Consider the following 18,890-nt stretch of genomic DNA (forward strand, 5'->3'; position numbering starts at 1 on the left):
TATGGGCCATACTTATATGATTCAGATAAAAAAAGAATACAAAAAGTGAAAAATTCTTGTTGCCGCCTAATTCATGGACTTCGTAAGTATGATTCAATTTCTGAAGCCTTTAAAAACTCCCGCTGGCTCAATATGAAAAACCGTATGATTCATCATTTGGGTTGTTTTGTCCATAAATTGATCACCCTTCGCCATTCTCCTCTTTTAATACAAAAACTAATTCTACGTGAAAATATTCACTCAAGAAACATCAGACATAAAAACAAATTAACTATGCCACAACATCGCACTGCACAGTTTCAGAGATCATTTCTTTTTGGTGCTGTAAAACTCTATAATTCATTGCCTGAGCAATTGAAGAGATTCAATATCAGGAAATTCAAATACAAATATAAAAATTATATCTATGATAGTCAGTAATGTCAACTTTTACTTTTTAGACAACAGATCAATTCAATTAAATTATTTATCAACTATCTTTAGAAGGTAATCACAAATTATTATTTTATTTACGGTTCTCATTTCGTGGTACCATCACTGTTAATTGCTTTCATTTTTGTATGTTTGCGTGCATTATGGAGTGGTGCTTGTTGGTTGAGTTAGAGTAGCTTTGAGCTAGACTTCGCCAAGGAGTACCAGAATCTCCTGTAAACTATTTTCATCTTCAAATATATCTTTGTATTGTTTTTTTTGTATTATCAATAAAGCCGATTTATTATTATTATTATTATTATTAATCTCTAGGGAAGGGAGCAATTGCTAATGAACATAAATTCTGGCAAAGTGGTCAAAGTTCATGTATCCTAGATGCTTCTCAAAACGTATGCATTTAGTTCTAAAAGCTTTCACATTCCAGGATAAGTCACAAACAGAAGAGTTTTCACCTTGAACGATACAGGACGACGCTGTTCAGTCATGAAAATGTCAAAAATTTCACGAAAAAACCACCGTAATACTCTCAACCTCTGCTCAACCATCGAACTTCATAGTGGTAGGTAACATCTGGTAGGTAACATACAATTTCAGCAAGAAACGCTTTGAACTGGCGGTGTTCAAGGGCACTTGATCTAATGAAGTTGAATGTTTGCACAACTACATTCATCACTTCAGCAACATCTATGTGTTTGCCACACAACGCTTGTTGATGGATAAAGCAGTGAAAAATCACGGGTTGAACGCCACTAGTTCTCTTTACAGAATTGCAAATGTTTCCAACTACTCCAGTTTTTGTGCCAGACATATTTTTCCCACCATCAGTGGTAACTCCTCTCATGGGTTTGAAGTCGAGCCCAAGATTACAAATGGTTTCACTTATGTTCGCGAAAATTTTGTCTTCAGTTACATTACTATTTATAGAGTGAACATCAGCCAACTCTTTTGTGATTGTAAAATCACTGTTTACACCACGAACAAATAAAAGGACTTGGGCTGAGTCGGCGACATCAGTTGACTCATCAAAAGCAATTGAGAACCATTCAAAGTCCTTGCATGCGTCTTTCAGCTGACTAACAACGTTATTTCCAAGATCTTCCGTACGACGCATTAGCATTGAAAAGTGCTAGTTTATCAGGGCAGATTTTTCCACACTCACCAAGATACGATTTTTCATCAATTGGTCGTCGGTAAAAGGTTTACCAGCTCCAGCCAGAACATAGCTGGAGCTGATTTTGAAACTGGCTTCTACGGCTTCCTCGTTTTGTTCAGATTTCTTGGTAAAAATTTGTCTCTGAATTCAAAGCGAATTTTTCAAAGAAACGATTTTGTTCTCTCGTGGTTTGCCTGTTAAATTGGTAGTGTTTTTCGTTTAGTATCCGGAAATATGAGCACGTCTTCAGCCATGCTAGAATCAGAATGAATAAAAATTGGGAAACTTCCACTCACAAACACACGTAAATTTTTGATATCTTGTCAACCTGATTGTTTACTGGAGAGGCTAAGAACATTCTCAATAAATAGTTTTACCTCACGGAACAGTTCAGTTTAAGTCAACCCCAATCACAAATCTTCCATCTTCACCCGCTGCTTCTCGTATAATACACCTAAATATTACAATTAACTACCTCGTGACTTTAGATCTTATACAATAAAATACTTTTAGAAAAACTGAAGTTTGAATCAACTATTTAGTCTCTTGTCCGTTCCCGACCCTGGCATTACGAAAAGGAATTTTTTACAGCGGTTGCACAAATTTTCTGATCTTATCATGACAGATATCACTGTTAACTCAATTTTTTTAGTGTTCAATTATCGTTATTTCCAGGATGAGTTGAAAAATAGCCTTGGCTGATACTCCGTCTATACTGAAAGTTGTTTTCTTTTTCCTTTTTTTGTCTGTTTCTATTGTACTTTTATGGTGAATGAAGACGTATTATAATTATTATTAGAATAGTGAAGGTATTCGATATCATGAGTCATTATGATAAGGAAACTTCTTGGGACGCGATTTTTAAGCTCAAACTTGACCTCTCATTAAAACTCAAAGTTGAAGAATGCTACGAAATAAAACTGGAAAATGCAACATCGTTGGTAAAATACTTGTGTCGCATCACCGTATCTGGTCGTCCTCGATCGTATATTTACATATGTGAGAAGTTGCCCTGTAACTTATTTATATTGATTTGATTTCTGTTTGTTTTTCGTCCATAGCTATTCGGAAATACACTTATTTCCATCATCTCACCTTCAAAATATCATCAGCCAAACAACCTCGATAATCAAAGACGAAGTGAAAGAAGCTCAAAGTTTGCTGATTTGTGGAAATTCCAATAATTTATTCACTAACTAAACAACATTTCAGTTGGAACCACTAGTTAGCAATGTAACTACCGGGTTGAATATTTCATTGCTGATAATGTTTTGATACTGGATAGAAATGAGTAAATATCGAGTGATTTTTTGACAGCATCGTCCTGTATTATCTTTAATGATTTCTCAATTAGTTCACTTAGTTCCGGAATTTAAATAATATGCCAAGGCATATTTTGATCTTATGAAAATTTGTAGAGATATACAGAGTTGATTGAATTACGGATACTGAATGATCTTAGAATCCTGGCTATATTCAAAATTGACTATTTGTCTCCTCTTAGGATGAACATTGATATCACAGTGTGTTTCCAATTCTCAGGCGATTTATGACGGATTTGTCCTCGACGTGATAATGTTAAAAGAAACCTTCAGTTGCTACTGACAGGTTTAATTTTTCTGAGCTCAGTACGACACATATTCTATTCCATGAACATTGTGATTCTACAGATTGGTCAACAGTATTATTTACACCTGAACCATTAGGCTCTCTCGCAAGATTCCAAATGAAAAATTCAATGTGTCTTTCTTACAGAAAATGAAAAAACAAAAGCTTCTATCAAAATTTCTGCGAAAATTTTAGGATCCGAATGAAATACAGTGATTCCCAATACTTTCCTAAGTACTTTGGAAATTACAATAGAGTATACCAGAAAGTAATAAAAAAGCTAGAGTAATTTTTTAATCACAAAATCAATTGTTCAAAAAACAAAGCTGACGATACTTGAAAACTTGTGCCCTTCCAGTTCAGACAGAAATTCAATGATATTTTCACGCTTTATATTAGCTTCACCTGTATGTATGTATGTTTGCAACTCTCAAATTCGGGATCTGTATTTGACTGAATTATGGACATTATTGCTTAATCTATTCGCGAGCAGATGGCGCTCTACGGAACCTCCTTGATATATCGACATTATTGCTTGATCTATTCGCGGGCAGATGGCGCTGTACGAAATTATCAGAGGTCATTGTTCTAAACAATATACGGCTGATTGATCCCAAAGTTGAGATAAAATAAATATAGTTTAGAAAAACTAAAGTGGAAAGTCATCCTCATTTCGTTCAGGTTGGAGCCTGGCTCCCTTACCCTTTCAATTGATGTTTGTTAGAGGGACAAACAAAAAAAAAGACTAAAAAACACGGTTTTATGGCATACGAAACTGGAAAATGAAAAATAAATTTAGTTTAAAAAACTAAAAAGCACGCTTTCAGAGAACGTCGAACTAAAAAGTGTTTTTTTTTAAATAAGCTTAAAACAATAACGAACGAAAATACTAGTATTATTGTTAAAAAAGCGTGGGCGCTTTGTGACATATTTTTTTGTATATCAAGCGCCCGTCGCTTTTTTACAATTTTTAACTTTTTAGTTCGACGTTCTTTGAAACGTGTTTTTTAGTTTTTTAAACTATATTTATTACTATTCTGTAGGACCAAACCGTACATCCAATCTACAGTCTAAAACTACATTGCACTTCCGAAAAATTTGTATATTCATGACTTCAGAAGTCAAAACTTGTGTCAGCTGAGGACTAACGAGGTCTTACCTTTTAACGTGTGATTCCTTACAGAGGCAAGTTAAAAAGGGATGACGGTTTGCTTCTTGTTTGAAAACGTCAATAATAATTCCACTACATAGGTATAGTAAGCGACTGAAATAATTCATCTATGTTTGTTTGAAGGTGGTTGACAATGTTTCGTGGTGGATTTCATTATTTCAGACTTCCGATTTGAAATCCCTGAATAAATCTACAAAAGTATTGAAAATATTATCTGAAAAACAACAATTATATTACACAAAAAAACTGAAATTACAATAAAATAAAATACAAGCAACAATCAAAAAATCAAAAATTGAACTATTATCACAAGACGAAAATTAAAAATTATCAACAAAAAATGAAAACTAAAACATAAGATTCCAAGTCAAGTTACTTAACGACGTTTCGATTGTTAGTATCTACAATCGTCTTCGGGTTATAACTAGACTTATTCTGATATTCTTCTTAAGTTCATATAGTTAGAGCCTAGCTTCCTTACCCTTGCGGCTGGCTTTTGTCAGAAAGACTTATTCCTCCGAGATCTGACTATTTATAGGTCATTCGAGTGCTTTCACCTATATCCTCTTTCCGCTTCCGCTACATCGGTTTTAGCGGAAGCTGACTGTTTGGCGGGAGTTGTTCCTGTTCCGCTTGGTTATGTGTTTCCATATATTACGTATCTCTACGCTAGCTTGACTAAATGCATCATTGGACAACACGTATGCGGCTTTTTTGAATTTTCTCCTAAGCCAATGTTTTTCCTTGTGAATAATTTCAGCTTGAGACCATTTGATGTTATGTTGATGAGTCCAAAGATGCTCTGCTATTCCTGATTTGTGCACAGAATTCACAGAAACTTCTGTTCGAAGGTATATTACTCCTATATGAAGTGTGTTCTAGAGTCAGCATTACAATTCTTCAACTCACATCTAGAAAATTTCAATTGTGCTATTTCCATTACTCAAATGTTTTACTGGTTTCTATTGTGTCTATTTTACAATTAAATGTCTTCGTTAGTGCTTCATATTTCTTTGATAGCTCTTCATTCAGTAATGTATTTGATATTAGTGTTATACTCTATTCTTTTTGTTAGTTTCTCTTCATGTCCATGTTCTTTGTGTTCTATTTTTTGTGTATCGTTTGGTCACAACTAGATAGTGATCACAATCAACTTCTGGTCCTGATCTGAGTGAAATAACAAAATTCAAACAGAAATCTTACCGTCTGTTCCAAATTGTCTCCATTCACAAAACGTTACAATGGGATTTTCATTTTCAGTTATATGTGGATTATATCCTAGAACGATAACATTAAACCAAACTCCCAGGATTCGGTTCATCTATCCGGAATATTCCGAGTATGCTAACCACGTTCCAATTTCAGGGACAATAGAATCAACTGATATGACTACTTTTCCACTGTAGATGCCCAACGAGTATTCCGATAATTTCGGTTTTCTGTTTCCGTGCACATCGCCAAACTTTTATGCAAATACAGTTCCAACAAATAATTATCGTGATTTAATATTCCTGTTCTACCAAGTTCAGCCGGTTGAAATGTCGCAGAAATGTTCACAGAATTCTTCATCGGCATAGAATCCACCCTTTCAGAATCGAAATGATTCATGAATGGACAAGTGAATCGTCATTATTTTCGATTTTGAGGTAATTCAAGTCCCAATATGGTACGCCAAATTCATAACATTCCCAAAAACTCAATGTTTATGCAAGAAATTTGGGTAACCAGCTTGATAGGATATTGCAATCTTCTGAAAATTCAAGTAAATCTATTGCGAAATGGGGTAGGTTTTCAACAATATGAGGCCCCTACTCATGGCGTACCAGGGCCTCAGTTTCTCGATAATGACTTTCCGTCTTGATGGATTGGAAGAAGAGGTTCTACAAAACGTCCACCCAGATTTCCCGATCTGACTCATCTGGAATTCCTTATATAGGAATGGTTGATTTACGGGAAGAATTTTCTAGTTGTTGTAGGCTCCTCACACCTGATATTCTTCATAATGTAAGGAAGGAAACAGAAGTTCGTTTACATCATTGTGTGCAAGTGAATGGTGCTCAGTTCAAATATTAGATGATGTCAGTTTTTCTTATCAATTTCGAATTCTAGTTCGACATCAAATGCAAACTAAAAAAGTATTTTATATTTTCTGACTGTACTTATCGTTGAAATGTCAAAGATACTACAGGGGTGGCTTGCAATGAGTAATTTTTCACATAGAAATGTGCCCCTGTAAAATTTATGAACAACTATCTACCACTATACACATTTTTTTTGCAGTTTCAATACTGGAATTCACCAAAGGAAATATATTCGCTATTTTTCGATTCTTAATGGTGCGATAAAAAAAATGCGAATGGGGGTAAATTTAGCATATCGTTTATATAATTATTTTAGGGCAAAACACAATCACTACAGGAACATCCTTAAGGAAAAACATGAACGCAGTTCTTCAGATGAATATAAAAGTATAGATAAAATATAATGTAAAGTTAAGTATAAAAACACTGAATAAAAAACCACAAACAATGGTTGAAACATACATACACATAAGTGCATACATACATACTAAGTTAAAAATTATCGGTATAGAACTCAGTCAAACTGTAATAGGGTCTACTACTCAAAATTTCTCAATATCAATATTTATCTCTTTAGTGTAACTCGGCAGATGATTATACATCTTCGCACCATTGTAAAATAAGGAGTCCTTGACCAGAGAGTTGCAAGGGATAGGTAATTTTAAATTTTTTGCACGCTCTGACGAGTTGTATAGTGATGGGTGGTAACCTCAAGTTTCACAAGATGTTTCTTAATTAAACACACTGTATCCAGAATAAAAAAAGCTACAACCGTCAACATTTTTTTATCTAAGTATAAACAGTTGCCTGCATGAGTCACGAGGTTTAGCTTTGCACAAGTATCGTATAACCCCCTTCTGTAATAAAAATACAGACTCCAGCAAATTTAGGCTACACACACCCCGAAAAGGTATACGGTACCTTAAGTGAGACTCTACCAAAGCATGATATGCTGTTTTCGCAATATAAACTCCCAGTTCTCTAGCAATAACTCTCACTGCATAACATCCGGTGGAAATTTTACTTTTCATCTTTCTGATGTCAGTCCATCGTCTATATACAGTCCCAGAAATTTAGTACACTCTCTTTTCTCAATGATACCGCACGCTACAGATAAATTCTGAAGTGAACATTTGAAAGTCAGAATATTTGTTTTTGAAATATCAAGGGAAAGTAGATTGGAATCACACCAAGACTTGATTTTTCATATATCATGAGCTATTGTTTCATTGAGTATATCTATACTTTTACTATGCCACAATATAGTGGTGTCGTCAGCGAAAAGAGTGAAAGTTCCAGATATACTTATGTTCATCAAATCATTGATATACAACAGGAACAATATGGGACCGAGAACCGATCCCTGTTGTACACCAGTATTTATTTCAATACTGTTTGAACATTCAATTGTTTTCACTATCTAACTGCGACCATTGAGATACGACTCAAACCACCGTAGTGTTATCCCTCTACATCAATAGATATTCAGCTTTCGTAGCAGTATTTTATGATAAACGCAGTCAAACGCTTTTGTAAGGTCACAAATTACTGCTGCAGCAGCATCTCCATCATCCATATTGGAATACACCTCAAACAGGATAGATAATATTGCATCATGTGTGCTCTTGTTGCTCTGGAATCCTAATTGATTTTTCCTTATAATGTTATGGCGAAGGAGAAATTCATTGAGTCTTTTCTTAACTAGTTTTTCAATTATTTTTGCAATAGTAGGAATAAGAGATATTGGTCGATAATTTAAAGGATCATCTACAGAATTACCTTTATATAAAAGAATCACCATCGATAATTTCAGAAAGGATGGAAACCTGCCATTTCTGAATGAAAGATTGATTAGTGATACAAGAGTTCTGAGCGCTTTTATCGGAAGAGTTTCAATAATTTTGATTGAAACATCATAACCAGATGTTGACTCCGTATAATACCAAAAACTTCAAACAGTTCATCAATATTCGTATCATCCAAAGGAAGAGATTCATGGATTGCAACATTTTCTAAACTAATCAGTGGGTCATATGGTACAATATTCTGACTGAGCTTATGTCCAATCGAACAGTAGAATCATTTATATCGTCCACACTGATTGGTATTTCAATATCTCTGCTCTTTCATATTATTGTGTGAGTTATCAATTCTATTTTTGAAGTAAATTTCTTTAGCGAGTCTAATGGTATTCCTATAAATTATCCGAAAATTATTGAAATATAAATGAAAGTAAGGATTATCAGTGAATTTCCGCAGATGATGTAAAGAGCGAAGATTTCTTGACGGAATTTCAATTCCTTGCGTCATCCAAGGCTTTTTATTCTTTGTTTTGATATTTTGAATAGGAAACTAAAAGTTGAATACTTCGGTGAGTTACTTATGGAAAACAAGGAGAGGATCATTTTGGGATAATGTGTTTTTCCAGTCAAGTTCAAGACAGTTTCGGTAGAACCTATTATAATTCGCACTGCTGTATAGTCTTCCATATTTATATCTCTTACTTTTCATAACATCGAGATCTATGGTACTTTTGATAGCTTCATGATCTGAAAGTCCTGAGGAACTAACTGTGCACTTGATATTTCCCAAGTGAAAATTACTCAAAATATAATCGATACAAGACGACGAATATTGAGAAATGCGAGTATATGAATTAACATGCATGTACAGGCTGAACCTCCCGTGAGAGTATCTATAGAAGAGAGACAAATCTCCAACATTTCTTCGAGATTCCAGGCTATTAACGGTAGCAGAAATTTGGGTTGATTGGTCAAATCACCAACACTATTCATCTTTTGATTTTTATGGAATTATTTTCCAGCAGCTTGACTGCATTAACCTTTCTAGATTTCATATCATTTCTAGAAACATGTGGATTCGTTTTTCGTTAGCTTCCCAAATTTCTGCTACGGCATTTGTCGGTTGATTGGTCAAACCACCAACACTGACATAAAAACTTGGAAGTTGACTTGGGTGTCACACCAATAGCTGGTTCCACTTATGTTTCGCTTGCGTTTACGCAGCTATTTTTATCAAGTACTTTGTTGGTTTTTCTCATTTTGTCTTCAATCGAGGTCTGCCTGCCCGATACTGACGATGCCCAATAGGCTGAAACAGCTGTCTACCGATGACTCTTAAATTGAAATCAATATGGGAGTGATCAAAGAGTACTTATCTATTCATCTTCTGATTTTTATGGAATTATTTTCCAGCAGCTCGACTGCATGTTAGATATATTTGGAATATCATTTTGATTATGATAAAGTGTTTTATTATCATCTATGTAAAAAACTGCACAATGCTCTCCTACGTCCTCTATAGTTGCAGTGTACCTGATGATGTATGTGCATTTGTGCAAAAATGGCTCAACCATTTGGGGTGCGGTTTTCACTTATGTATTTTAGTAAGCTTCACCTAACATTTAGTTTTCGATTTATTTCAATCGATTCATAAAAAGCTCAGGATATCAGATTAGGTCCTGGAGAGTAAGCTTCAACGTGATCTCCTCGTACACGATGGTTCCGGTCAGAAACTATACAGCTAATCAGAGTATTTCCGGCAGACATAACCGATATGTTGGCTCATTGTTTTTTATCGACGAATTTCCAGTGGGACGCTATTTTCTCTGAACGAACGGGTGACAAAAAGAGCGGCCCATTAAGTCCTGTGGTGGAAAAATTTGAAAAACGTGCTTTAGAGCGAGCGTTTCTGAACCCATAGTGTTGGCTCCGTTATGTTGATGATACGTTCGTGGTCTGTCAAGAGCAACTAAATGATTTTCTTTCATGTCTGAAGTCTCCCTCGATTCAAAAATCCAATTCACGATGGAACGGGAAACACAAGGAATAAACGTCTTCTTGGATGTAATAGTGAATAGTCGTGAAGATGATATATTAGGCAATAGAGTGTAAAGTAAACCAACGCACGTAGATACGTATCCAACCACGAGTCACAACAGAATGGAGAAGTCATTAAAAATTGATTCTAATGTGCCATATAAATATGTGAACCCTCCAAATGGAATGGATAAGATGAAGCTGAATTCGAGAGGGTAGTGTGTCCTAGGAACGAGAATGCCAGAGTAACTCAAAATACAGGTCGTCGAAACTTCGATAGAGAGAGGTGTCATTGAAACTTTGATTGAGAGAATCATTTACATATGTAATCGAGAGAGGCATATACATATGTGAATCCTTCAAAGAAAATGATTGTAACGAAGGCAAATTCGAGCGGGCCATACGATACAGGAAAGAGAATGCCAGGGTAGCTTCAAATTCGAGTTATTGGAACTTCAATTGATAGGAGTACCATTTTAACTTCAATCAGGAGAACCCTATGCATATGTAATTGAGAGTTCTTATGTTTGTGAGAGAGTCATATGCATATGTAAACTCTATACAGGGAATAAATTTGACGAAGCCAAATTCGAGTGGTCAATACGACCCATATATATATATATATATATATATATATATATATATATATATATATATATATATATATATATATATATGAGATAGGCATATGCATATGTAAACTATATACAGGGAATGGGTCTGATGGAGCCCAATTCGAGTGGTCAATATGACCCAGGAAAGAAAATGCCAAGGTAGTTCCGAAAACGAGTCATTGAAACTTTAGTTAAGAGAGGAATTAATGAAACTTCAATTGAGAGAATCATATTCATATGTAATTGAGAGGTCATATGTATATGACAGAGTCATATGCATATATAAACTTTATGCAGGAAATGAGCCAACTTCGAGTAGTCAATACGACCCAGGAAAGAAATTACCTAGGTAGCTTCGAAAACAAGTCGTTGAAACTTCAGTTGAGAGAGGGGTTATCAAAACTTTAATTGAGAGATTCATATGCATATGTAATTGAGAGGCCATATGTATATGAGAGACACATGCTCATGTGAACTATGTACAGGAAATGAGTCTGACGAGGCCAACTTCGAGTGGTCAGTACGACCCAGAAAAGAGATTGCCTAGGTTGAGTTCAGTTGAGAAAGGTGTTATCAAAACTGCAATTGGGAGAATCATATGCATATGTTTATTAGAGAGTCATTGCATATGTAAACTCTTCACAGGGAATGGGTATATTGTGGCTAAATTTGAGCTGGCAATACGACTAAGGAAAGGGTAGGCTAGTGCAGGACTGAATTGAAAATATTCTGGAGAAACACAACGAGAAATCTATATTCAGGTAACCTACAACCATCAAAGGGAGTCTTAGATCAGCTAAGGACTCCAGAGGACCTGTGGATTAGTCTACATTGAAATCACAAGAAGTAGTAAATTAAAACAAATTAATGAAGAAGAAGGCATGGCAGGTGATTGCAAAAATAATAGGGCTACCAGAGGAGCAATGTCAAAGATATATCGAGGCTAAAATTTTCCACAGAACACCGTAAATTTCCTTGATGATTTTATGGATTGTGGTCTTTCCCAAATGGTATGCCCACGCCTCCGACTGTTGCGAAGTTTCTTGCGATAAATAATTGATCAATTTTGTTATATACACATTTACAATTTCAACAATTCACTTTACTGGAGTTTTATAGCCAATTTCTTTTCTGGAGATATCGGTCCATATATTTTTTCAACAATGTAGGTGGTAACAATTTCACTAAATGTTCAAAAAATGTTTTGTTCATTCTTGTGTACACCTGAGTCTTTCTGCTTCTCAGAATGGAGCCAACAATTAACCTCCTCCTTTTTCGTTTCTTTCTCTTGAGTAAAAGATACACACCATCGACACGATCGCGGCAATTTTTGTATTTATATCCATCAAAAGAAAAATCAAATTTCACAATGTGACGTTTAAGTTTATCTAGTGACATTACCTTTACACCATTCGGATATATCCGTCTAAGTTCGTAGTATGGCGCTTTCTGATTGGTTGGAGGTAAGAACGCAACGCAGAAAGTTGAAAATAGCCGACTTGTTACCTTGCGTTACTTTGCCTTACCGACGTTACCTGACCTTACTTTTTATCTAGAACGCAAGTGTGTTTTCTCAATGCTTCAACTTTCTTACCTTACCTTACCTGGTTACCTTGCGTTTTTATAAACTAGGGGATACACGAAATGTCAAACCCTCAACTGACGAACCCGAAAAACAGATTTGACGTTATTCGTCATACTATAACAAGGGTAATGAAATAAAAGACAGAATATATTCAAGGTCCTTTACACACTCTTATTTATATGAACCTGCATCGAACTTGTTTTCACTTTGTTCGATGAGAAGAATCATCATGGCTTCTTTCAAAATATCTGAATATCCCTTCTTGACCCAAATCATTTCGAATATCTGAGGGAAAAGATATCTCTCTTCCATAAGAGAGATATCCAAAAATACTGCTGGATTGCCATTGGGACCAGGGTATTTGAGTGATCAAAGGTGTTTCTCTGAATCGGCAATTATGATTGGAGCGTAGAATAAGTAATTCTCCTTCATCATAAACAATAAATTTCCAATTTCTTAGTATGATAGAAATGCTCTGCATTTGTTGTCATTTGTGAGTGTGTTGTTATTATTTCGATTGACATGGTGATATCGCTGTTATCGTCGAATGTATCAATTCAGTGGTGAGATCCATCACCCGAAACTTTTGACGATTTCAACGTGAAGATTCCATGATTTTTTATCAAGTTTTGTTATATGTCTTTTCAGAAACTATATCTCTCATGGCGATTGAAGGCATTTTACTGGCTCCTGCGGCCATAACACAGCTTTCATTCCACTAAGGAACAGGTTTGTGGAGTTGCAAGTGGCTAGTTTTCTCTGTAGATTTGTGTGCTGCTCTCCATTGACATTTTCTATCAGAACGGTAATATATTCCTTCATTTAATTTTCCCATTGATTTTTCGATAATCATAGAGATTTTTTTTGGTTCTGTAATGAGTTCACCATTATTTGACACTGATTGATCACTTTCAAATAGATAAAATAGTGTTAGGCTTTTCTCCGTGGGTTTACCAATAATTGACTGAACTAAATAATAATCAAACCTAGTTTTATTCCACTATTAGTACAACAAAACACTTCAACTATTATTCAAATGTCTATAGCCTTATTAGATCGCTCTGCACCGCACTGTCCGCGGAACTTAACTTATCTCGATAGGTTCATAGGTAGCGTTTATATACGACAATCGAAGAGCATCGATGATGGTAGAATATTCGCTGGAATTCCATCGAAGCCGGTAGCATTATTCTCGCCACCTCTAGAACGGCCGCGAACATCGAACAACCGCGAAACGTCGGCCGGAATAGCGCGCTCTTGGCCACGTCACAATAAGTCCATGGTGGCCGGCGTTATTACCTTCAGGGCATGAATTACAACAATAGTTTTGCTATGAAATGGTGGGACAAAGTAGAAATCTTCTTGATCATACAAATCTGTTTAAAATCTGTTTTTCCGTTAATCAGCTGTCGCCCCCATACGAACGACAACTCTCAGAAGTTGAGAAACTTGTGCGAGCTAAAGACTAACGAGGTTTTACCTTTTAACGTTTGATTCCTAACACGGTTGCAGAATCATCCCAGCTTCAACCAGATAAATTCTCTCGAGAAAAATATCTGGTCGAGGCAGGAATCGAACCCACGGTCTTCCGATCGTGAGTCGGGCCCACTACCACCGCGACCAATTCCACAACTATGGAAGGTTATGTTGACTGAGAATGATTAGATCAATGAAAGGTATTCATCTCGCAACATAAAAATACAGTTTTCTGAGAAGACCGTGAAAAAAATTTCGGTAGATGGCTCCAGATAGATGACACAGCACAAATGTTGTATTTTTACCACGCTCAAACTTGGTGTTACCAGGAGTTGAACTTTACACCTGATACCTCTAACTTGTTGAGTGAAATACTCATTGAGAAAAGTACTGCAGTTCTGTTTGTGGCAGTAATTGTTTTGTAGTCCTACTTTTCAAAAAAATATTCATTATGGAGTATTGTTAAGAAATTGCTGTCACAATTTATCACATCCCCTTAAAGTACTGTTTCAAATGTCATTTGATACAGGGATTTTTCCAGGTGTTTGGAAAAAATCTTTCCTTTCTCCAGAATTCAAAAGTGGGAAATGATATTCAGAATTACAGGGGTATATCAAAAATTTCTTGAATTCCCAAAGTATTTGAATCTTTAATTACGGATGAAATATTTAATAATTTCAAACACGTCATAATAGACGAACGACATGGATTCTACGAAGGAAGGTATAGGTACTTCCACCAAAACTTCATCACAAATAAGCTTGAGCAAAGGCTCCAAGCTGATGTTATCTACACGGACCTTGCTAAAGCTTTCAATTCAGTTTGTCATGAACTGATATTTCAAAAGTTAATAATCTTGGAATAACGGGCAGGCAATTGAAATTTATCGAATCCTACCTTTCCAGTAGATGTGAGGATAGCTGACAGTGTGTCAGAAACAATTGTGTGACTTCAGAGGTTCCGCAAGGTTCGCACATTGGGCCTATATTATCCCTACTCTTTATTAATGACGATAAATCAATGTTTAAATACTGTGATATATATCTGTATGCAGACGACCGTAAGTTTTTCAAAACAGTGCAATTTACCAATGAATGTATTCAAAATGACCTGGATAGCTTTTGTACCTACTGTGATACTAATTGTTTGAAAGGTAACGTTGAGAAATGAAATGAGATTTTATAGAATAAGGCAGCCTGTCCTTGTAAATTGTTCCATTGGCAATCTTTAAAAAAAAAGCTGAAAGAGACTTAAAAATAATCCAAGAGTGGTTTAAAAATCGGCTTTTAACAATGAACATCGAGAAAACACATTTCATACCTTTCACCTCATACGTGAAGAACTCACCAGAATATGACACCCTTCAAATAGATGGCAACCAAACAATATCGATGGTCCAACATATTAAATATTTGGGAGTATTCATAGACTGTAATTTGAAATGGGACATCCATATCGCCTTCGTCTTGAAAAAACTACGAAGTACATTGTCAAAGTTCAGATATCTATCGAATATTTTGAAAATTGTTCAGCTTCGGATATTATATTATGGCCTAGTTGAACCACACTTGAATTATGGAATATTAGCCTGGAGAGCGGCAACAAATAATTATACCAAACAACTGGAAAAAATACAAATGTGGATCATCAAAATAATATTTAAGAAACCACACACTTACCCCGCTAATGATTTATACCGCGAAACGAAGTTATTTGGTCTTCGACAACTATATTTTCTATCAGCAGTAATGCGACAGCATACTCACAGAAATACACTGATAGCTATAAACCATAACTACAGTACACGTCACAAAATCAATTCTTCTGTTATACCAAGACCAGAAAAAAACACTCTACAAAGCAGTTATGTCTACTTGGGACCCAAATTATATAGCTTGATCCCTCATGAAATGAAAGAATATAATTCCCATCATTTATTTAAAGCAAAAATTAAGGAATAGATAAGCACCCAGTCACGCCTTTCCATTCATCCATATATTGATATAAAAAACATATATTACAATTTGTTATAAAAAAAATCACATAAAAATTATTACTCTATAATATAAGTATTTTTTCATTATAAGTATTCTTTCGTTACTATTTCTTTGGTATTCATACATAATAAATAAAACATTATTCTCTCTTCATTCAAAACTTCTTCCATGATATTTTATATATACATTACTTTTAATTTTATATTTGCAACACCATTTTTACATTTTATATATAAAACACTATTTTTTCCATATTTTATATACATTAGACTTTATATTTGAATTTCATATCAACAGCACTATTTACTACTCTTCCGATACTCTTTCCATGATATTTTATATATACAACATTATCCTTAATTTTATATTTACAGCACTATTTTTAAAATTTTATATTCACAACACTATTTTGAATTTTATTTTTACAACGAAATTTTATATTTTAGACACTTTATAATTCATATTTCAACTTTTTTTTTTAATTTTCCTGATATGATTTCGAGATTTTGGATCTACGTAGACAATTTAACTGTAGTCAAGGTCCGCCTTTTGGTATTTTGTCTACTTTGACTAGATCCCCTATCAGGCTAATTGAATGTATAGATATTACTTTTGTAAAGTTTTACTCAAACTACCAAGGCTTGCCTTGTTGGGTAGTATGTATTTATTTAGCATTGAATGTCTTCTTTTATTGTAACTTTTCTTTTAATGTAATGTAAATAAAAATTATTATTATAAATGATGTAACTCTTCAAATTGTCAAAAGCTTATGCGATTTGGGAATTACTTTCGATAAAGATCTGAGCTTTATTGATCATGTCAATGATATCTGTAATAAAGTATTCAGAATGTTCGGATTCATCAAAAGGAGTACCCGCCATATTACAGAATATGATGCTATAAAATCATTATACTTTTCACTGGTTCGAAGTATTTTGGAATATAACAGTTTTATTTGGTATCCTCTTTATGCTTGTCATGAAGAGAGACTTGCAAAAGTGCAAAATCGCTTCAGTAAATATATTATGATTTGGAAACTTGGCCTACCCTACTTTGGATTCAACTCACTAATGAGGCTGTCTATATTAGATTTATCATCACTTGGAGACAGACTTAAACTTGCAATGGTTCTATTCCTTCATTGAATAATAAACTTCCACTACAATTTTTCAGCTATTTTAGATGATTTTTGCCTTTCTGTTAACTCAAGATCCTTAAGAAGTTATCACATTTTTTCATTTGGGTTGCGATTCTACAAGAACAACTATGGCTCGATGGCAATAAGTTGTAGACTTCAGAAAAATTTCAATACATACTTTTCAGAACTCGATCTTTTTCATTTGTCACATTTGAAATTAAAAAAAAAAATGGTAATCAGACGAGTTCATCCAGAGATTTTTCATTAAACTTCTGAATAGTCGTTTATTATTCTTTTTGATTATCATAACTTATTCTAGTGTTTGTACATGTCTTTTTTTTTCATTCTGAATTTGAACTTCCCTGGCTTGCCATTTGGATATTTTTACAATTATATAATGCACTACTTGACAAATGAAAATGCATACCTTCATTTATTATGGAGTAATAACTTGACTCTAGGGTTTGTTTGCACATTGATGTAACATTTAGGACTTTGTCACAATTCTGTAATGTACTTGACATAGTTACGTTTTGTTTTATAATTCAATTGATCATTAGTGTTGAATGTCTATATCCTTATTCTTGTCTTCTTAATATTTTTTTTCTTTATGTTCCATTTGGTATTTTATCAATAGTTTGTGGTGTACTGGACTAATAAAAATAAATAGATTTTTACAATAGTTCATCTTGAAGATCCTACTTATTGGGTTTATAAATGAACTCTAATGCTTGACTGGTTTCTACTATTGAAATTTTCTTAATGTACCATTTAGAATTTTATAACCATTCTGTAGTGCACTTGACCGACAAATAAATAAATTTAGTCAATTCTGAATGTAGCTCACTTCCGAAACTACAGTAAGTTACCCAGGAAATGCAACTGATCCCTTTTGGTGGTTTTTCAGCCCACCATCATACATCGCTTCGAAAAAATCTGATTTGTTCAAAGCTCTCTTGTGTGATGGACGGGACACTGGAAATGATACGAGACGTGGAAGATCGAGGCACTTCGACACTTTTATCTATCCCATTAACTTTGTCGACGCTTTTAGAGCTCATTTTGCAAATAGGAATTGGATGTGGCAGCCAATTTCGGGGCCTCATTGAATTTTCTCGAAAGAGTTTTGTGCCACTGAGGCCTTCCTATATTGATTTTGTATTACGTGAGTAATACTTCTCGCCAAATTTCCCAACTGAAATCATACAATAAAAGAAAAGTTATGTGTGTGGCAAGTGTTTGTTTTATTTTACTTTTCGTGTATACGCTCGCTGAATATTTATTGGCTACGAGGGGAACGGTTGGATATTGCGTTCGGCATGAATGTTTGATACTCTAATGGCCTCCCGCTGAACTGTAGGGATTGTTTTTGATGCACGAAGGTGGGCCAATACGAGATATACTTGTACAATAGAATATTTCAGTGAGTACATAATATTCCAAAGCAAATTTCAACCAAACAACCTACGTTTCCTACAAATACTAGAACAGTATAATATCAAAATTCCTACGGAATACTATTATTTTTATTGCTCTTCAATTCCATAGCCTCTACTAATCGGAAAAATAACAGAGTCAAATCATTAGAGAGTCTGCTGAAGTGCAATAAAGGGCAAACTGATAAGTTCACCCCAAAAAGTTACTGCGTAATAAAAGTCAATGTAGAGTCCAATCAACCAGTAACTTGTCATAATCATGACTTTTGCTCATACATTAAATAATAAATGGAAAATATTAAATTTTTCAATAGAGTTCAATAGAGCAATAGAGTTCTTGGAAAACAAAGACGAAGAATT

This window comes from Leptinotarsa decemlineata, unplaced genomic scaffold, assembly GCF_025532065.1.
Source record: "Leptinotarsa decemlineata unplaced genomic scaffold, Ldec_3_MD MMD2_tig00026328_RagTag_RagTag, whole genome shotgun sequence".
NCBI classification, from domain to species: Eukaryota; Metazoa; Arthropoda; class Insecta; order Coleoptera; family Chrysomelidae; genus Leptinotarsa; species Leptinotarsa decemlineata.